The sequence below is a fragment of the Halichoerus grypus genome, chromosome 7 (genome assembly GCF_964656455.1).
Source record: "Halichoerus grypus chromosome 7, mHalGry1.hap1.1, whole genome shotgun sequence".
NCBI classification, from domain to species: domain Eukaryota; kingdom Metazoa; phylum Chordata; class Mammalia; order Carnivora; family Phocidae; genus Halichoerus; species Halichoerus grypus.
In genome coordinates this window covers 75509017-75531677 of record NC_135718.1, presented here as the reverse complement: position 1 = coordinate 75531677, position 22661 = coordinate 75509017, and the positions used below count along the sequence as shown (strand labels likewise).

The 22661-nt window shown below is 37.1% G+C and overlaps 1 pseudogene; it reads right to left on the bottom strand.

Moving 5' to 3' along the window:
• Positions 1-19681: 19681 nt before the first annotated feature.
• On the bottom strand, positions 19682-20734 carry LOC144382653 (heterogeneous nuclear ribonucleoprotein A1 pseudogene; annotated as a pseudogene).
• Positions 20735-22661: the final 1927 nt, after the last annotated feature.

The following is a 22661-nucleotide window of genomic DNA, read 5'->3' as shown; positions in this document are numbered from 1 at the left end:
TTTGTTCATGTCTTCTGCCCATTTCTTGATTGGATTCTTTGTTCTTTGGGTGTTGAGTTTGCTAAGTTCTTTATAGATTTTGGATACTAGCCCTTTATCTGATATGTCATTTGCAAATATCTTCTCCCATTCTGTCGGTTGTCTTTTGGTTTTGTTGACTGTTTCTTTTGCTATGCAAAAGCTTTTTATCTTGATGAAGTCCCAATAGTTCATTTTTGCCCTGCTTCCCTTGCCTTTGGTGATGTTTCTAGGAAGAAGTTGCTGCAGCTGAGGTCAAAGAGGTTGCTGCCTGTGTTCTCCTTTAGGATTTTGATGGACTCCTGTCTCACATTTAGGTCTTTCAACCATTTTGAGTCTATTTTTGTGTGTGGTGTAAGGAAATGGTCCAGTTTCATTCTTCTGCATGTGGCTGTCCAATTTTCCCAACACCATTTGTTGAAGAGACTGTCTTTTTTCCATTGGACATTCTTTCCTGCTTTGTCAAAGATGAGTTGACCATAGAGTTGAGGGTCCATTTCTGGGCTCCCTATTCTGTTCCATTGATCTATGTGTCTGTTTTTGTGCCAGTACCATACTGTCTTGATGATGATAGCTTTGTAGTAGAGCTGGAAGTCCAGAATTGTGATGCCGCCAGCTTTGCTTTTCTTTTTCAACATTCCTCTGGCTATGCGGGGTCTTTTCTGGTTCCATACAAATTTTAGGATTATTTGTTCCATTTCTTTGAAAAAAGTGGATGGAATTTTGATGGGGATTGCATTGAATGTGTAGATTGCTCTAGGTAGCATTGACATCTTCACAATATTTGTTCTTCCATTCTATGAGCATGGAACGTTTTTCCATTTCTTTGTGTCTTCCTCAATTTCTTTCATGAGTATTTTATAGTTTTCTGAGTACAGATCCTTTGCCTCTTTGGTTAGATTTATTCCTAGGTATCTTATGGTTTGGGGTGCAATTGTAAATGCGATCAACTCCTTTATTTCTCTTTCTTCTGTCTTGTTGTTGGTGTATAGGAATGCCACTGACTTCTGTGCATTGATTTTATATCCTGCCACTTGACTGAATTCCTGTATGAGTTCTAGCAGTTTTGGGGTGGAGTCTTTTGGGTTTTCTACATAAAGTATCATATCATCTGCAAAGAGTGACAGTTTGACTTCTTCTTTGCTGATTTGGATGCCTTTGATTTCTTTTTGTTGTCTGATTGCTGTGGCAAGGACTTCTAATACTATGTTGAATAGCAGTGGTGATAGTGGACATCCCTGCCGCGTTCCTGACCTTAGGGGGAAAGCTCTCAGTTTTTCCCCATTGAGAATGATATTCGCTGTGGGTTTTTCATAGATGGCTTTTATGCTATTGAGGTATGTACCCTCGATCCCTATACTCTGAAGAGTTTTGATCAAGAAAGGATGCTGTACTTTGTCAAATGCTTTTTCTGCATCTATTGAGAGGATCATATGATTCTTGTTCTTTCTTTGGTTAATGTATTGTATCACGTTGATTGATTTGCGGATGTTGAACCAACCTTGCAGCCCAGGGATAAATCCCACTTGGTCGTGGTGAATAATCCTTTTAATGTACTGTTGGATCCTATTGGCTAGTATTTTGGTGAGAATTTTTGCATCCATGTTCATCAGGGATATTGGTCTGTAATTCTCCTTTTTGATGGGGTCTTTGTCTGGTTTTGGGATCAAGGTAATGGTGGCCTCATAAAATGAGTTTGGAAGTTTTCCTTCCATTTCTATTTTTTGGAACAGTTTCAGAAGAATGGGTATTAATTCTTCTTGAAATGTTTGGTAGAATTCCCCTGGGAAGCCATCTGGCCCTGGGCTTTTGTTTGTTGGGAGATTTTTGATGACTGCTTCAAATTCCCTAGTGGTTATAGGTCTGTTCAGGTTTTCTATTGCTTCCTGGTTCAGTTTTGGTAGTTGATACATCTCTAGGAATGCATCCATTTCTTCCAGATTGTCTAATTTGCTGGCATAGAGTTGCTCATAATATGTTCTTATAATTGTTTGTATTTCTTTGGTGTTGGTCGTGATCTCTTTAATTCATGATTTTGTTGATTTGGGTCATTTCTCTTTTCTTTTTGATAAGTCTGACCAGGGGTTTATCAATCTTGTTAATTCTTTCAAAGAACCAGCTCCTAGTTTCGTTGATCTGTTCTACTGTTCTTCTAGTTTCTATTTCATTGATTTCTGCTCTGATCTTTATGATTTCTCTTCTCCTGCTGGGTTTGGGCTTTATTTGCTGTTCTTTCTCCAGCTCCTTTAGGTGTAGGGTTAGGTTGTGTACTTGAGACCTTTCTTGTTTCTTGAGAAAGGCTTGTATTGCTATATACTTTCCTCTTAGGACTGCCTTTGCTGCATCCCAAAGATTTTGAACAGTTGTGTTTTCATTTTCATTGGTTTCCATGAATTTTTTTAATTCCTTAATTTCCTGGTTGACCCATTCATTCTTTAGTAGGATGCTCTTTAGCCTCCATGTATTTGAGTTCTTTCCGACTTTCCTCTTGTGACTGAGTTCTAGTTTCAAAGCATTGTGGTCTGAAAATAGGCAGGGAATGATCCCAATCTTTTGGTACCGGTTGAGACCTGATTTATGACCTAGGATGTGATCAATTCTGGAGAATGTTCCATGGGCACTAGAGAAGAATGTGTATTCTGTTGCATTGGGATGGAATCTTCTGAATATGTCTATGAAGTCCATTTGGTCCAGTGTGTCATTTAAAGTCTTTATTTCCTTGTTGATCTTTTGCTTAGATGATCTGTCCGTTTCAGTGAGGGGGGTGTTAAAGTCCCCCACTATTATTGTATTGTTGTCGATGTGTTTCTTTGCTTTTGTTTTTAATTGCCTTATATAATTGGCTGCTCCCATGTTAGGGGCATAGATATTTACAATTGTTAGATCTTCTTGTTGGATAGACCCTTTAAGTAGGATATAGTGTCCTTCCTCATCTCTTATTACAGTCTTTGGTGTAAAATCTAATTTGTCTGATATAAGGATTGCCACCCCAGCTTTCTTTTGGTGTCCATTAGCATTGTAAATGGTTTTCCACCCCCTCACTTTCAATCTGGGGGTGTCTTTGGGTCTAAAATGAGTCTCTTGCAGACAGCATATCGATGGGTCTTGTTTTTTAATCCAATCTGATAGGCTTTGTCTTTTGATTGGGGCATTTAGCCCATTCACATTCAGGGTAACTATTGAAAGATAGGAATTTAGTGCCATTGTATTGCCTGTAAGGTGACTGTTACTGTATATTGTTTGTGTTCCTTTCTGGTCTATGTTACTTTTAGGCTCTCTCTTTGCTTAGAGGACCCCTTTCAAGATTTCTTGTAGGGCTGGTTTCGTGTTTGCAAATTCCTTTAGTTTTTGTTTGTCCTGGAAGCTTTTTATCTCTCCTTCTATTTTCAATGACAGCTTAGCTGGATATAGTATTCTTGGCTGCATATTTTTCTCATTTAGTGCTCTGAATATATCCTGCCAGTCCTTTCTGGCCTGCCAGGTCTCTGTGGATAGGTCTGTTGCCAATCTAATGTTTCTACCATTGTAGGTTACATATCTCTTCTCCCGAGCTGCTTTCAAGATTTTCTCTTTGTCTCTGAGACTTGTAAGTTTTACTATTAGATGTCGGGGTGTTGACCTATTTTTATTGATTTTGAAAGGGGTTCTCTGTGCTTCCTAGATTTTGATGCCTGTTTCCTTCCCCAAATTAGGGAAGTTCTCTGCTATAATTTGCTCCAATATACCTTCTGCCCCTCTCTCTCTTTCTTCTTCTTCTGGGATCCCAATTATTCTAATGTTGTTTCATCTTATGGTATCGCTTATCTCTCGAATTCTGCCCTCGTGATCCAGTAGTTGTTTATCTCTCTTTTTCTCAGCTTCTTTATTTTCCATCATTTGGTCTTCTATATCACTGATTCTGTCTTCTGCCTCATTTATCCTAGCAGTTAGCGCCCCCATATTTGATTGCACCTCATTGATAGCCTTTTTGATTTGAACTTGGTTAGATTTTAGTTCTTTTATTTCTCCAGAAAGGGTTTCTCTAATAACTTTTATGCTTTTTTCAAGCCCAGCTAGTATCTTTAAAGTGATGATTCTGAACTCTAGATCCGACATCGTACTAATGTCCATATTGAGTAGGTCCCTGGCAGTTGGTACTACCTCTTGTTCTTTTTGTTGAGGTGATTTTTTCCGCCTTGTCATTTTGTCCAGAGGAGAATAGATTAATGAGAGAACAAAATGCTAACAGGGTAACAATGTCCCCAGAAAATATACTCTAAACAAATCAGAAAAGACCTGAAGCAGGGGGATAAGAAAGAGAGAGAGAAAAAAGAAAAAGAAAAAGATAAAGATAAAGATAAAAACAAACAAAACAGAACAAAACAAAAAAAACCAGAATATGATCAAATATCATTAGGATGGTGTATAGATCAGTGCCACACACTAGATTTTGGGTGTATTTTGGTCCGTTAGAAGAAAGTGCCTCCCAAAATTTTAAAGAAAGAAAAACTTACATATGTACAAAAAATAAGGGTTGCTATGATGAAGGGATGGAATATGACTGTAAAGATGAAAAGTATAAAAAATTTTATAAAATGAATTGATAAGAAGTTGTTTGAAAAAAGAAAGAAGAGGATTTAAAAAAAAAAGAAAAAAAAAGGGAGAGAATGTGATCAGGCAGGAGAGTAGAAAAAAACCATACACTAGAGATTTAGGGTATATTTTGATCTGTTAGAAGAAACTATCTCAAAATTTTAAAGAGAGAACAACTTATATATATATGCCAAAAATACAGGTAACTACTATGAAGGGATAGACTATGACTCTAAAAATGAAAAATAAAAATGTTTTTTAAAAAAGGGATTGATAAGATGTTGGTTGAAAAAGGGAAAAAGAAAAATTAAAAAAAAAGACAGTTAAAAAAAAAATTAACTTTGAAAGACTAAAGAATCATGGTAAAAAAAGCCATGAATTCTATGTGGAGTATTCCCCTAGCACTGGAGTTCTGCCGTTCTCATTGATCGGTAAACTTGGTCTTGGCTGGCTGTTCTCACTGATCTTCTGGGGGAGGGGCCTGTTGCCGTGGTTTCCAAAAGTCTTTGCTGGAGGCGGAATTGCCCCGCCCTTGTCCGGTCTGGGCTAACTAATCTGCTCGGGTTTGCTCTCGGGAGCTTTTGTTCCCTGCAAGCTTTCCGTACAGCTTTGGAGGCCGAGAGTGAAAATGGCAGCCTCCCAATCTCCGCCCCGGAGGAGCCGAGAACTTGGGGCCCCGCTCCTCAGTGCACTCCCAGAGAAAAGCAGTCAGTCACTCCCGTCTCCCCGGTCTCCGGCCGCACTCCGTGCTCACCCGGCCTGTGACCGCGCGTTTCTATCTCTGGCACCCGACTTGGTGTGGAGTCTCCAAACCCAGCAGATCCCTGCGGTGCACTCCTGCGCCGCTCCTCCCGGGGGAAGAAGGTGAGTCTCCCCAGATCTGCTGCTTGTCGGGTCCCTGCTGGAGGAGCAGTGGCCTGACTGTGCCGCGGATCACGGTTTATGGCAACCCCGAGCTGAGAGCCTGCGCCTGGGCTCTGTCTCTGCAGCTGGCTTCCCTGCTCCGATACCTGGGATCTCTGCCGCACTCAGGCACCCCCGGTCTTTCTGTGACCCCGAGGGTCCTGAGACCACACTGTCCCGCGAGGGTTCCACCCCCTACTTAGCCACCGGAGTGACGTCCCTCAGCAGAGCAGACTTCTAAAAGTTCCGATTTTGTGCTCCGGGGCTCTATCACTTGCCAGAAGCGGCCGACGGAGGCCCCTCCCCCGCCGTCTATCCTCCTGAATATCGCCTCGGATTCACTTCTCTGCTCGTCCTACCTTCCAGAAAGTGGTCACTTTTCTGTTCAGAGAGTTGTTGCTATTCTTTTCTTTGATCTCCTGTTGAGTTTGTAGGTGTTCAGAATGGTTTGATCCCTATCCAGCTGAATTCCTGAGACCAGACGAAATCCAGGTCTCCTACTCCTCTGCCATCTTGCTCCGCCCCCACACTCTGTTATTGTATCTTGACAGCGAGTGGAAGGAGCAGAGAGGAAGGATGTTTTCAGGCAAGGACTGAGCAAAGTCAACAGTTTTCCTTTGTTAACAGGTGGCCCCATTGGCAAGGAGGTTTGTTTGTTTGTTTGTTTCTTTCATTCTTTTGTGAATTTGAGAGAAAGCAGCTGTTCAAAAGGGATAGATATTCCTTAGGGTTATTTATTTTCTTTTCAAAATTGGTAATAAACATTCAGAAGATGCCACAAGCCATTCAAAATGATGAGTGAGTGAGAGGGCAAGAGAAGACACCTGCTAGGTTTTCTTTAAATCCCTGATTTTTCTTTAAATGTAAGCACAATAATAAATATTTTTAAAAATTGCCTACCTGAAGCTAATATAAAATTTGCTACTATTCTTTACATATTTTATTACAGAACAAACTTTAAAAGTGAAAGTGGATTATTTTTACCACTAGTAATCATAGAAAGATAATATTGTATTAAGTAGATAGCTGGTGTCATCCCTCACTGGTGGGTAGGAATAAGTGAATTTTCAAAGGTTTTGCTTTAACATGGGCAGAAAATGATGACTAAATGAACCTTTGTTTATTAGATGGGCACTTTGTTTATTAGAGGGGTACTTTATTTATTGAGGAAGACGTAGAAACTGCTGGTTCTGTTTCTAGAAATCATAACTAACAAAAATCCTCAGAGTGATAGTTGGAAGATGACAAAATTTTAATTTAAATAACTGGTTGAACCTCTTCCCTTGATTACAGCAGGTTAGCAAATGAAGTAGACGAGCTCTGGAATGCATAGTTATACTGTTTATGAATGTTTAGGTGGAGTATTGATATGTGTCCTCCCTATATCATTAGGAGATATACACATACTTTATGGCATCATGCTGTTTTTGCATGTTTTGAATACAACTCTACATTGTAGTAAAAATAGTTTTATTCAGTTACATAGGTTTGGCTAAATAGAAGCATTTGCATATTTAGCTAGGGCCATTGCAATAGACAGAACAGATCAGAGATTTCCTCTATCCTTGATAACATACAAGGCAATATATATATATATATATATATATATATATATATATATATATATATATATACTGTTATCCTGTGTAAAGCACTGTAAAATAATAATTATTATTATTCTTGTATACGTATAGAAACCAAGGTTCAAATAACTTTCTGTAGGTCACAGTGTTAGTAAATAAGGTTTTAAATCCATGTCCACTTGAACCCAGTGGTTTCTCTCCTTCCAAAATGCACACCACCACATCCCAATAATGAATTAGATAAATGTTTAATTAAACAGAAATTTACTGAGACCTTACTCTATGCCAGGCATGGCGCCAGATGCTGAGTTTATATTGAGATACGGAAACTGCCCTCTTCCTTGGTGTTCCATTCAGCTCACTCCTCCCTTTTTCCAGATGCACCTCTCCTCTCCCTTCATGGTGCATGCTTCATGAAAGCTTGACCTATTAAGTCAAGTCTGGGGAATACCACAGGGAGTCATGATCTCTATCTTCTATGACAGCCTAGTAAGACAGGTACAGTATTAGTGGCTTATGCTATGACAGATACTGAATACGCAGGCCTTGGTGAGCACCTACCTTGTTGTAGCTGCTGTAGCTGGCAGTGGAGAGGGGGTTGGTTACGAGGAAGCTGGACTTGCAAATGTGCGGACGTCCTTCCAAGGCCCCAAACCACTTCCTGTTCTCTTTCCAAACACTTCTTTCTTTTCCAATGTCTCAGCCTCCTAATAGAATAAAAACCATAAACACGATCTCTGTCCTGAGGTGTTTTACTCTCCTCCCCTTCTCCTGGTTATAGTACAGACCCTTGGGTGGAAGTTTGGCTGGTAAGTTAATCCTCTCTAACTGAGGCACACCACAGAAGGTAGAACGTCTTACTATTGAGCATGTCCTCCAGCAGGAAGCCAGCTCCCCAGGAGGCATTTCTCCTACCTGGACCTATAACGAATCTCCTCATGATGGGATTCACTCTCTGGTAGCGTCTTATTCTTCTAATACAATCTGAAAAGACCCATGGGTTCCCATCCTCCTCCGTACTGCGGATTCTCACCACCAAGCCTTGATGCAGCATTGGGCTCTTCTGCCCTACTCAGAAGATCTGTTTTCTGCCCCGTGTTTTCATGTTTCTTGTGGTTGCTACTAAGAAAAAGTTCATCTTTTCGAATAACCAGGCATTAAAGAAGCATGCCTTGAGAGCGTTCAGTGCCAGCAAGGACACCAGATTGTAATTTGGTGCATGCACTGTTTCTGGTGTGGAGAAAACCAGATTCTATATCAGGAAGAGTTTTTAGAGTTTTATGTCCACCTTTATATGAAAGGGAGAATCTAAATCAGACCACTATGCTTTGTTTCTATCTTTCCAGGGTTAACTCCTTTAACTTTCTGCTCTAAAGTCCAATGGACTGTGTTTTGAAGGACACGAAGACTGGTCCTTCTTAAACCAGTTCATGTGTTTTCCTGCTCACTCGGATTTCAACAATAGTTCTTAGGTTCATAATGTGAACTCTTTCACTAATATACACTGAATCTACGTATTAGACCATTGGGCAACATATAAAAACAGTAATTATTTTATTTCTTAAGTAAACTTTTATGTTTATTTAATTATAGGCACTATAGGCACTATTAATCGCATTAAATTAATATTAAAATATAATTCCAGTGTATGCTTTCAGGAGGAAATATTATAGGCATATATTCTTTAAGAGTGCCAATAAGGACATTGTATTAAACTACTAGTACATAATGAAAACATTTTTAAGTAATAGATTCCATTTTTTAGAACATTTGCATTTTTAATTTTAAATGTACTGAAAAATTGATAAGATAGTATTAGAATTCCCATATACCCATATGCCCTGCATCCAGTTTCCTTTATAACTAGCATCTTATGTTTGTGTGGTACATTTGTTATCATTAATGGGCAGATATTGATACATTTATTATTAACCATAGTTTATTCAGATTTCCTTATTTTTATCTAATGTCATTTTCTGTTCCAGAATCCCATCTCAGATAAAGCACTATATTTAGTTGTCTTCTCTCCTTAGTCTCTTCTTGGCTGGGATAGTTTCTCAAAATTTTCTTGTTTTTCAACCTTGATAGTTTTAAGGAGTACTAGTCAGGTATTTTGTAGGATTCCCTTATATTGGAATTTGCCTGATATTTCCTCACGATTAGACTGAGATTATGGGTTTTTAAGAGAAAGACCACAGAGGTCAAGTACCATGTTAACATCATATCAAGGGTACATACTATCAATGTGACATGTCACTCTTGATGTTGACCTTGGCCATCTGGCTCACATAGTTTTTATCAGTTTTCTCCACTGTAAAGTTAATATTTTTCTTCCCTTTTTCAAATACACTTTTGTATGTAAGAAGGAAGTTACTATGTGTGATTCATACTGTTAAAAAAGAGAAAACAGACCCAAAATGGAGTGATTTATGCTAAGCCCATGTCCCAAACCAAGACTTAATACCTAATATAATTACAGTTTAGCTTCTTCCAGGAAGGTAATCTTACCTAGTCATTCTAGAATTACCTGGTCAAAACTAATAGGGTAATCTGCCTGATAGACCCCTGCTGTCCCTCAAAGGAAGGTGACCTTGCCTGAAACAATTAGCTCTTTGCTAGTAACTTCTTTTTAATTTTTATTTTTTTTTAAGTTTTAATTTTAATCACCCAGCGGTCATCACAACAAGTGCACTTCTTAATCCCCATTGTCTACTTCACCCATGCCCCTACCCACCTCCCCTCTGGTTACCATCAGTTTGTTCTCTATAGTTAAGAGTCTGTTTCTTGGTTTCTCTCTCTCTCTTTTTTCCTCTTTGCTCATTTGCTTTGTTTCTTAAATTCTCATATGAGTGAAATAATATGGCATTGTGTTTCTCTGACTGACTTATTTTACTTAGCATAATACTCTTTAGCTCCATCCATGTTGTTGCAAATGGCAAGATTTCATTCTTTTTTATGGCTGAATAATATATATGCATATATATGTATATATATATGCCACATCTATAGATATATATAGATATGTAGATATGGATATATACCACATTTATAGATCTATCTATCTGCCCCATCTTCTTTATCCATTCATCAGTTGATGGACACTTAAGCTATTTCCGTATCTTGTCTATTGTAAATAACGCTGCTATAAATATAGGGGTGCATATATTCCTTCAAGTTAGTGTTCTTGTATTCTTTGGGTAAATAGTAGTGTGATTGCTGGATCATAAGGTAGTTCTATTTTTAACTTTTTGAGGAACCTCCATACTGTTTTCCAGAGTGGCTGCACCAGTTTGCAATGCATGAGGGTTCCTTTTTCTCCATAACCTTGCCAACATCTGGTGTTTTTTGTGTTTTTGAATTTAGCCATTCTGAAAGTGGTATTTCATTGTACCTTTAATTTCATTTCCCTGATGAGAAGTGATGATGAGCATCTTTTCACATCTTCTTTGGAGAAATGTCTGTTCATGTCTTCGGCCCATTTTTAATTGGATTATTTGTTTTGGGGGTGTTGAGTTTTATAAGTTCTTTATATATTTTGGATACTAGCTCTTTATCAGGTAAGTCATTTGCAAATATTTTCTCCCATTTCCATAGGTTGCCTTTTAGTTTTGTTGATTGTTTCCTTTGCTGTGCAGAATCTTTTTATTTTGATGTAGTCCCAATATTTTATTTTTGCTTTGCTAGTTACTTCTTTAATCCAGCGTCCTTCTGCCTATAAATGTCTCTCATTTTGTACAACTCTTTGGAGCTTTTTTCTGTCTACTAGATGGGATGTTGCCCAATTCATGAATCATTGAATAAAACCAATAAGATCTTTAAAATGTATTCAGTTGAATTTTGTTTTTTAACTAATACTTAACAAGGCAGGGGAATGGTTGTGCTCTCCCTCTGAAGGGAGAGTATCTATATAAATTATGCAGAATTCTACAATGGAAATTTGTCTTTTCTCTTCCTTCTATTTATGTATTCAATTACTTATTTATATCATGTGTTTATCATATGTATATTTATACCATATTTGTAACTGTTTTCTATCCATTGCCTTCTTTGATTATGTTTTTGTTTTTTAAGATCAAGAGTCACATGATCTAAGGACTGAGCCAGCCAGGTGCCCTTCTTTGTTTCTTTTTTAAAAAAATCTTTTCATGCCTTCTCTGGCTTTAGCAGAGCATTTTATATGACTTTATTTTCTCTTCTCTTCTTGCATATTAGATCTCTTTTTGATTTTTTAAATTATGCATTGCTTTACAGCTTGCAGTTTATACTAACAACTAATCTAAATCCACTTTCAAATTCCATTGTACTACTTTATAGTGCAGGTCACTTATAACACAGTATTTCCAATTCTTCCCTCCCTTTTCTTGTAATATTGCTATGATTCATTTCACTTATCCACACAACACATTGTTATTATCATTACTTTGAACACAAAGTGCCTACTACATCAATTAAGAATGCAAAAATATTTCTTTTACCTTCTTTTATCCTTTTTCTATTTTTCTTTATTTACAGAGATCCAAGATTCTGACCTTACCATTTTCCTTTGTGTAGAACTTCTTTTGATTTCATCTTGCAGTGCTAGTTTGCTTGCAATAAATTCCCTCACTTTTTGTTTTCCTGAGAAAGTCTTTATTTTTCTTTCATATTTGAAGGATAATTTTTTGGATATCTAGAATTCTAGGTTGGTAGATTTTGCTTTGAACACTCAATATGTTGCTCCACTTTGTTCTTGTTTGCATGGTTTCTGATGAGAAGTGGGCAGTATTTCTTATTCTTTTTTCTTGTAGGTAAGGTATGTTTTGCCTTTAGCTTCTTTCAAAACTTTCTCTTCCCATTTGGTTTTCTATACTTTGAATATGATGTGACTAGGTGTAGACTTGTTTTTTGTTTGTTTGTTTTTTGGTATCCTGTTTTGTATTCTGAGCTTCCTAGATCTGACTTGGTGTATGTCATTAATTTTTGGAAATTTTAAAGCTATTATTACTTCAAATATTTCTTCTGCTTTATCTTTTCTCCTTCTGGTATTCCAATTACATGGATATTATACCTTTTGAAATTTTCTCAAAGTTCTTGGATGTTCTATTTCTTTCTTTTTTTTTTTTCATTTGTTTTCTCTTTGTATCCCAGTTTGTCAAGTTTCTATAACTTTAAGTTCACCAATACTCTTGATGAGTCCATCAAAGGCATTCTTCATTTCTTTTAGTGTTTTTTACTTTTAGCACTTCTGTTTATTCTTTCTTAGACTTTCTGTCTTTCTGCTTTTATTACCCATCTATTATTGTATGTTGTCTACTTTTGCCTTTAGAATTCTTATAGTAATTACAGTTATTTTAAAATGATAATTCCAACTTCTGTGTCATATCTGAGTCTGCTACTAATGCTTGCTTTGTCTCTTTAGATTGTATTTTTTCTTGCTCATTAACATGTCTTGTAATTTTATTGAAAATGGACAGAAGATATTGAGTGATAAGAATGAAGTCAATGAATGTGAAGTTTTACATTAATTGCGCTAAGAGTTGGATGCTGTGTAATATTTGCTATTGGTGCAGTTTCCAGGGTCTTCAAATTCCTCTGGTATCTTTGTCTCTCATGTTGTCTCTGATTTCCCCCTAGAAAATCTTAGAGTCTTGCTTTGCAGCTCATTCAGCTGCATCTATTGTTATTATCCCAGAGCCTTTGATGGTGGTAAGGAGTAGGGGATGGGAAGTATTCCGTAATCTTTTGATTAAATCTCATTTTCTTAGTGGCTTGTGTGCCTGGGATATGACCTTCATAAGTGTATCTTGGCTTTTTTTTTTTTTTCCTTTCCCACCCTAGGTGACACAGGAAGCCTAGAGGGGCCATCAGGTGGGTAAGTTTCCCCTACTTCTAGGTGTAACTAAGGTTTTTTTTTTTTTAATTGGACAACAATCCTTCATCATGGAAAATGCCTACTTCTCCCTAACAGAGCCATGAGGGGATCATTCCTGGCTCTTCACCATGAGAATTTTGTGGGGCTTCCAGAGGCATAACTCATAGAAGTGTGGGGTTCTCATAAAACTAAAGCCTTCAGGATTTTTTTGCTTTTGAGCTAGTCCATGTTCAGCCTTTGGTAGTTCGTGAAAATTACTATTTCAATGTTTCTACCTGTGTCTGGATCCAGTGATTTCTGCTCCAGGTAAGCTGATCTGGTATGTAATTCTCTGATCTGTGTCACATAAGGAATATACCTGCTATTCTGGAATCCTGGGAGGCTGTTTGCCATGTGACCTCAATTCTCTGATGGATCTAAGAAAAGTCATTGGTTTTCACTTAGTTTAGCTTTCTTCTTTTTGTAAAAATGGGACTGATGCCTCTCAAGCTCTTTATATGACTGATCTGCAACCCGAAATACTGATAATAGATTTATTAAATAACCATCATATTTGGGTTGGAAGAACAACATAGACAATATTTACCTTATTCATGATTATAATTTTACTTTAAAGTTATATATTTTCATGCAATCACATCAATGTAGTAAAATGAATTTGTAGAACCCACACAACTACTTCAGCTAAGTTAATCTCCAAATCTCAAATACTGATATTCTGATACTGCTCAAAATTTCTAGTTTGATTAAATGGATCTTCCAAATTAAGAGGATAATTACTTAGCTTCATTTGATACTTTATACTACATGCATATATATAGCTTTCAAAATATTTAAAATAACACACTCTCTATTCTGTATTTGTTCCAAGGTTTATAAAACCTATCTCAGTTTCTGTTGTTATACAACAGAGAAAAAATTATTAACCTGGCTGGTTGTGAAGAACAGCTGGTAACCTTGACGGCCAAATACTGCACAGTAGAAGTTGCTAAGGGCAGCTTTGATAAAATAAGTTGTAACTTCCAACCAACACATCATACACCCTCTGTGCTAAATAAATGCCTATGTTCTTATTCATATTTATACTCAATTCACTTAGCAACATTTTTATTACCCAACTGAATTCATTGGAAATCTGATTCAATGTTCCATTCTTAAATTGTAAGCAGTAACCTAACCTCAAAAATATTATATAACCTAAACTCAAAAGTGTAGGTTGAATAGGAAAGTCATTGCCCAAAACTAAATTTTGCAACTGTTTTGCAGAGTGTTGCCCCTGTAGTCAGGCTCTGATAATTCATCCTGCACTTGATCTTCTCTCTCATCCAAGGCAATTGCCCATCTGCTCCCTTACCTTTTGATTTAAAGTAACAGAAATGGCATTTTTAAAAAGTGTATACTGCTATAGATTCTGTGTCATATCATATAGCTTGTACAGTGCACTTATCTAGACATATGAGTAAAATATATACTCTGGCCTGGTTTGGGAGCTGTAGTTTACTTTCCGTTCCTATACACAAAAAAGAAATGAGTGGAGTTTGCTCTTTTACCCTTTTTTAGTTTGAGAGTGCCGCCTGAGAAAGACTCCTTTGACCTGAAGATGATAGAGAATTGGACTCACACACTGTCTTTCAGTTTTCACATTTGCTGATAGGACACACAAGAGATAGCCCAATGTGACAGGATATAATCTTGCATGGAATTATTCTTACTTTTTAAATTTATAGTCTAATAGAAAATAGTGTTTTAGCAAATGTGGACATGAATATTTTGGAGGTATAGGTGATATTTAACATGCTTCTTAATGCTAAGATTAGGGAAAGTTTTGAGGACCACCTGGAAGAACACCATCCTTTGGTTTACTTATTGCTTAAAGTAGAGGACATTGGATTTAGTACTTAGTTACTTGCTGTATTTACCCAAATCTGAAACCTGCATGTAATTGCTATGGCATGTAAGCCTTATTTCCTTGGTCAAAAGATATAGTACTCTTTTGGGGTAAATGTAGAGAATGCTTCAGTCATTTCACTAATCTTATTAGTAAGAACTTAACTCTGGAAAACTTATTTTGGTGATTGTACATTAAAAAAAATAAAAGGTTCCATAGCAGATAAAATAATCTGAAGGAAAACAACTCTAATGTTTTGTTGAGTAGAACAAAAACTGTTAAGGGAGCTACTTGATAATATTTGTGAATTGTTCAGATAACTCTAAATCATACCTATAGGTAAGAAAGTAAACTCTGGAAACTGTTTTTCTCTGACTTACTTGCCAGCAGTATTCTACCGGAATTTTGTTAACAAGAGGCATTTGGCGTTTGAGCAAGATGTAAAGATGAAAGACAAAGGGAAGCTATTAATTTCTGATTTTTACGTGGTAACTGATTCGATTAATGGATCTTATTCTGGAATCCACAGCATCATGTAGGATGTGTGAAACGAGAGAGTAGGCTCCTTTTCCTGGATATTTACATTACAGACATAATACATTTTCAGAAATTGGGACCTTATGTTCTGAATAGGTAGGTACATTTGTTCATTGTAAGATCTTTGAAAATATAAGTGAAACTCGTGAGGGAAGGAACCTCTAGAATTGCCTAAGGTAGTCAGAATCTTCCAAGTGCTGGAGAGAATCTGGCTCTTTACCTTGAGCTGAAGCTCTTCCAGGAAATGAAACTACAGCTGGAATCCTGACTGGGGATGCCTGCTGACAACTGTTCATGATCAAGAGTTAATTGACTTTAGTTTCCAGTAACAGAAACTGTAAAAGTATAGTGACAATGCTTCTGTTTGAGGCTGCCATTTGAAACTGCTACTGAAGGGGATCTGAATATGCCACCTCAAAATATGCCACTTTGAAATATAGATTGTTTTGTGCTGACACAAATTGAGAATTAACAGATTCAGAAAGGTCTTCTTAGAGCTTCCCTTATCTGATGAAAAGCAGAAATTTCTAAGAAATGAAGACTGCCACAAATCCCCTCTCTAGGGGAATTTTATGGCCATGGAGAAGACAGAAAACAGTGAAATAATTCTGCACAAACAAAGGCACCCTCATTTCCCACTAGTTTCTCCATATACTTATCTTCCCACAATTTATTGTCCTTAGGAGTCCCAAGTCCCTTTTCTCTTATCTAGTTACTTCTCCAGAATTTATCCCCCTTTGTTAAAATTGTACATAAGCTCTCAGGTCTAACCACTTCTTCGGATTTTCACTTCCTTTCTGTGAAATTCCCACAAATGAAAGAATATTAACATCAATGAAATGTGTATACCCTTTCTCCGGTTAATCTGTCTTTTGTCAATTTAATTCTAAGGGCCCTAGTCATTATAGTTAACAGGGTGGAGGAGAGGCTTTCCTTCCATATATTATCTCTGTAGGAAGAAGTGAGTAATAATATTTTCCTTTTGCAAGATGAAAAATTATAAGACAAGATGATGTTACAACATTTTTATAGAGTTGGGGAATAAAATTATTCAAGAAATGTAAAAAAAAATTCCTTATTTTCTAAATCCTTAGTTGGTTCAAGAATCCAATCTTGCCCTTATAATCTTTACTCTACCATATATTCTCTTTTCTGGATTTGTATGGATTGGGATAAAAACATGGGTGCCCAAGGCTTATTCTGTTATCCAAATCCAAAGCAGGCTAGGGAGTAGAAGGAAAACACTATTGGAAATATTTTTGTAGCAACTCAGACCAGATTTAAAAATTTAACTTTTATACTCATTATTTGGTGTGTTTCACTTTACCTTATTTTATTGTTTTTTGGCAAACATAATTTAAAAAAGATTTGCCTCTATTATGGTCAATTACAATAACAAACTTTGAAAACAAAAATCAACCCAAACTTACACACTACCTGAATGAATTTTTTTCCTGAGGATATGTATCTGAAGTGTTCTATGATTATTGCTATCTAATGGGTAGAAGTAAGCATTGCCTGCCCAAAATTACAAGATACTTTTTTCCTTCCTGCAAATTTTAATCTGAAGCTTCAGCTTTTAATCTTTTCCCTCACATCCAAAACAAAACAAAAACAGAAAGACTCATAACAATGCTAAAACACAGCAAGTTCAATAAATGCTTAATTGTTTGTCATTAGTATAAAATTTAAATTATTTTAATGCTGAGGTTGTACCTTTTTTTTTTTTTTTTTTACAACTGCCTTTATTGCTTTGATATACTGGTTACTCAAACATTTATTTTGAATTGGAATAAATTATGATTTCTTTTTTTTAGCTAAGCACAGTCTAATCTATTACTTAAGAAACATTTAATATTTGGGGCACCTGGATGGCTCAGTCAGTTAAGTGTCCAACTCTGGATTTCAGCTCAGGGCCGTGAGATCAAGCCCCAAGCCCTGAACTGGGCTCTGCACTCAATGTAGAGTCTGCATGAGAGTCTCTCTCTCCTTCTTCCTCTGTCTCTCCACGCACTCATGCACTCTTTAAATAAATAAATAAGTAAATAAATAAATTTAAAAACTCTTAAAAGAAACATTTAATATTCATATGAATATGTTCTTTTTGTGAATTTGTAGTTTTATATCTATTTTTTCTTTCCTCATTTAAATGCACTGCTATATTCATCAGAACAACTGCTGATTTTTAAATATAAGAGACCTACTGTTTGTGTATTATTTGGCTGAAAAAGCTTTTATTTGTGTTTTTATTTAATTTTTTTGAAAAATCTATTTTAAATAGGACTAACCAAGTGAAGATGGACAAAATAATAGTAACAAACCCCTCCAGATGATCTCAGGGCCCTTCAAGAAAAGACAGTGACATTGCTTCACTTTATCTATGTCAAGACTGGATGAGATAATTGTGACAAATCTGACTTGAAGTCTGTTTAAGAAAATCTCTGCTTTCAAATATTTTTCCATCCTTTGTACCTGTAAGGAGAGATATCCAGAATATATGACCTTTTGTTTTCCATCTATGGGCTTTAGATGTTCAAGGATAGTTGGTTTGGGGAAATGGAGAGCTAAAATGCTCTGGTTAGGAATGTGATAGTTTGGAGCTGACAGCCACAAAAGAGTGATTGAAAGATACAGAGAAGAATGTAGAAAATAAGAAGAATGTGGCCAGAGGGAATTCCCATATTAAAAACTGGCCAGTAAGTTTGAAAATAGTGAACTCTTTGAGCTTAGGAGTCATGTCTTAATTATCTCTTTATCTCTAGCTCCTAACCAAGTGCTGGTCTTTGCCTAGGACCTAAGTAAATGTTGAAATGAGTTATCTGAATTGGCTTATGCCATTTATACAATGGCCTGTTAGGTCAGTAGTATTTCCTGTTTACATATGACTATATCAAGGCTCAAATACTTAATTAACAGAGGGAGAGCTGGAAGGGGTTGGGATTTAAATGTAGTTTCCAGGAATCCAAAAACCCACAGTTTACACTATAACAAGATTTTTCAAAATGTCTTCAATCCTATGGTAAAGTTGAAAAAGGAACAGTTCTGTTGGGGAAAAAAATTTTCTTCTACTTTTCTAAGTTCTTTGGCTGATCTAATAATTAAACTGACATGAGGCAGATCAACAAGAGGAAAACAAAAGTTTAATAACATGAATACATGGGAAAGACCCAAGAACTGAGTAACACCTCAGAATGACTGAACCCATCACTTTAAATACCATCTTCAGCTAAAGACAAAAGAAGACATTGGAGATGGGGTGTTTATTATGGGAGGTTGCCAAGAAAAGCACAGTCAACAAAAATAAGGTTGTTACACAGATTTCACTCACTGTCTTCTCCATAAATAAATTTCTAGAGATTGAGCCATTCCCTCTTCCAGGTATAGTGAGGTGTAATGAGACACCCTTATGAATGGAGATTTCCATTATAAATGTAAATGTTTCTTACAAAGGAGTAACTTCTACTCAGTTTTCAGAGCTTCTCTTGTGTCTGCAGTTTCTTAAAAATAACCATCTTAAGGGGTGCCTAGCTGGCTCAGTTGGTAGAAGATGCAACTCTTGATCTCGGGGTCATGAGTTCAAGCCCCACACTGGGTGTAGAGCTTACTTAAAAAAATAACCAGGGGCGCCTGGTTGGTGCAGTCAGTTAAGGCTCTGACTCTTGGTTTCAGCTCAGGTCATGATCTAGAGTCTTGGGACCGAACCCTGTGTTGGGCTTCATGCTCAGCATGGAGTCTGCTTGAGATTCTCTCTCTCCCTCCTGCTCATGCTATCTCTCTCTCTCTAAAATAAATAAATAAATCTTAAAAGAAAAAAACAGCTTAAAATAATCAATATGAGAAGAGCCATATCTTGGGGTGGAAGAATTTTCTGTCCTTCAGTTCCATGGTTACAGATTTTCAGGAAATCCTGTACAGAGTGTTGTCCTTCCTGACATTTCATACAGCATATTAAAATATTAAAATCTCTGATACAACATTTATTTATTTAGACACAATTTATGTAGCATCATGGTCAGACTATTACATTTAGCAATCAGTAGCATGGGTGCGAAAAAAAAAAAAAAAAATCTGCATTAAAATCCTTTGTTGGAATCCTTTAAACTTTCCACAGAACAAAAACTAAAATAACCTTTTATACAATTCGTCACAAATACACTCCTTGAGTTTTTTGCCCATACACATGAGTATTGTCTAAGATATGTCTTCTTTGTAGCAGCTAGTCCCTGACACCACTGTGCTTGGCTGAGTTCACAAATCTGTTGTAACCTGTAGCTTTCTTGTCATTTCTCTGGCTCTTCTCTCCTGCTGAGCTCTGTTTCCTGGCAATAATTAAAACCTTCTGCTGTTGTCCTAGCTACTGCTGCTGCTGGAACCACCATAGCTGCCTTGGTTTCATGGTTTGGCGAGGTATAGCCCTCCACCACCATAGAGGCCAAAGCTTCTGCCTTCAAAATTCCCTCCTTTAATGGGTCCAAAATTTGAAGATTGACTGTTGTAATTGCCAAAATCATTATAGCTCCCATCATTTCTAAAACTGCTTCCTTCATTGCCAAATCTGTTATAGCCATCCCCACGGCCACCATATCCACTGCCACCTTGACTGCCACCAAAGCCACCTCGCCCACTGAAGTCTCCTCCACAAAGTTGTCATTCCCACCAAAACCACCTCCAAGACCACCACCAAAATTTCCAGAAGCACTTCCACCTCTTTGGTTGGATGAAGCACTAGCCATCTCTTGCTTAGATAGGGCTTTTCTTACTTCCCAGTTGTGTCCATTCACAGCCTGATATTTTTGAATGACAATCTTTTTTTTTTTTTTTAAAGATTTTATTTATTTATTTGAGAGAGAGAGAATGAGAGAGAACACATGAGAGGGGGGGAGGGTCAGAGGGAGAAGCAGACTCCCTGTCGAGCAGGGAGCCCAATGTGGGACTCGATCCAGGGACTCCAGGATCATGACCTGAGCCGAAGGCAGTCGCTTAACCAACTGAGCCACCCAGGCGCCCTTGAATGACAATCTTGTGTACAGAGTCCTGGTCATCAAATATTACAAAAGCAGATCCTCTTTTCTTGCCACTGCCTCAGTCCGTCATGATCTCAATCACTTCAGTTTTCCTATACTGTTAAAAATAATGTTCTTCAGTGTCTTTTTTAATGCCACCAATAAAAATCCTTTTCTCAGTTAAGTGGGCACCAAGTCTTTGAGAATCTTCTCTTGAGACAACCCTGTTTGGTTCCACAACTCTTCCATTCACCTTGTGTGACCTTGCATTCATGGCTGTATCCACCTCCCCTACGGTGGCAAACCTGACAAACCCAAAACCTCTGAGGCATTGGTTTTTGGATCTCTCATTACCACAAAGTTCATAAATGTTCCCCATCGCTCATAATGGCTCCTTAGACTGTTATCAGTTTCTTCAAAGCTCAAACCTCTGATGAAGAACTTCTGCAGCTATTCAAGCTTTTTAGGAGACTCTAACTTAGATATGACAGTGGTGGGCAGGGAGACTTTAGGGATGCTTACACGGTGGTGTCCACAGTCAGAAAGCTCTGATAAAATTTTAAGTTAAGCAATTGTTTCAACTTTGCTTTTGTTGGAATTTCTCAAAGGTGGTTTATTGAAGTTTTTATGTCTTTTTTTTAAGATTTTATTTATTTGAGAGAGAGTGAGAGAGAGAGAGCACAAGTGGGGGAGAGGGGTAGAGAGAGAGAGAGGGAGAAGCAGGCTCCCACTGAGCAGGGAGCCCCACATAGGGCTGGATCCCACAACTCTGAGATCATGACCTGAGCTGAAGGCAGACGCTTAACCGACTGAGCCACCCAGGTGCCCCTTTAATTCTTTTTTAGATGGCATATTTTTGAAGGGTGGGAGGAAAATAGCAGGAAATGTTTAATATCCATAATAGTAAAAGAAATTATATAACTGATAAAGAACATGATGAAATATCATAGTCAATACAGTCTAGAAGAAAATAAACTTAGATTATAAGAAGCTATTAAGAGAGTATAAACTGATAGTTTTTATGTTTTTGCTATTCATAAGGGTATTATATAGAGCTTACTTAGTTATCTATATCCATATTTCCTAGAATAATAGGACCTATAATTGCAAATATACTTCCATTTTTTTAAGCATCTACTACTTCCCTGAAATAAAATGGACAGAAGAAATGGATTATTTTTCCTTCACTTGTTCAAATACTTGTCATTCAAGGGGCGCCTGGGTGGCTCAGTCGGTTAAGTGTCCGTCTCTTGGTTTCAGCTCGGGTCATGATCTCAGGTCATGATCTCAGGGTCCTGGGATTGAGCCTGGCATTGGGCTCTGTGATGAGTGTGGACCCTGCTTGGCATTCTTTCTATCTCCCTCTGCCCTATTCCCTCCACCCCCCTGCTTTCTCTCTCAAATAAATAAACAAATCTTTAAAAATACTTGCCATTCAATTAAATTACAAACTTCTATATTTGGAATTACAAAATCTGTTTCCATTTAGGGAGTTTATTCTAAGTGTTATATCATTAATGGCTGCTTCCTGTCTTTACTTTGTCAACCTGGAGAGAAAGAGCCACAATGAGAGGCAAATGAGTGTTTATTTGGGGTTAAAGCATTGCACTTTGGGGAGCACAGATTCAGGTGGTTACCCAAATAGTGTTCCTGCTTCTAAGGTGAAGGCAAAGGTTTTTTTATGAGGAGGAGGAAGGGGGTTAATTACATAACTTGAAAAAAAGAAAAATAAAAGTTTTTCTCTGGGTGTTAACAAGTGTCTAACTTGGTTAGACATCAATTGACGACTGATTTTATCTTCAGAAACCCCACATCTATCAATCTTGTGACCAAAATGTTCATTCTCCTACTGATTCCTCAGGTAATTGCTTAAAACAATTGCCATTTTGCCCACTCCAAAGGTTTGCGCCCAGATCAAACAAAGGTGGGTAAGGCAGTTTCTCTGAAATGGCTTTCTCCAACTCTATTTTAAAATGGCTTCAGTCAGGACAGTTTTTTACAACTTAAAGTTCAAACAGATTAAACTGTAGATGAAGTTAGAAATGCTGCAGTCTTTAAAAGAGGTGGTTGGAAGCAAATTAATTGAGTCCTAAGTAAATAGGTGGGCTGTAGAAATTGTACCTTATAAAAGGTTAGTTACCTGTAAGATATTAAGCTAAAATATCCTCTTTTATAAATAAGGTGTTTGACAATCATATATACTCATTACTGATAGGCTTATGAGAGAGAAATAAGTAATATATGCTCATAATGAAGTGTTAACATAGCCCACTTAATGTTAACACCAAAGTGCTGATGCTTTATTC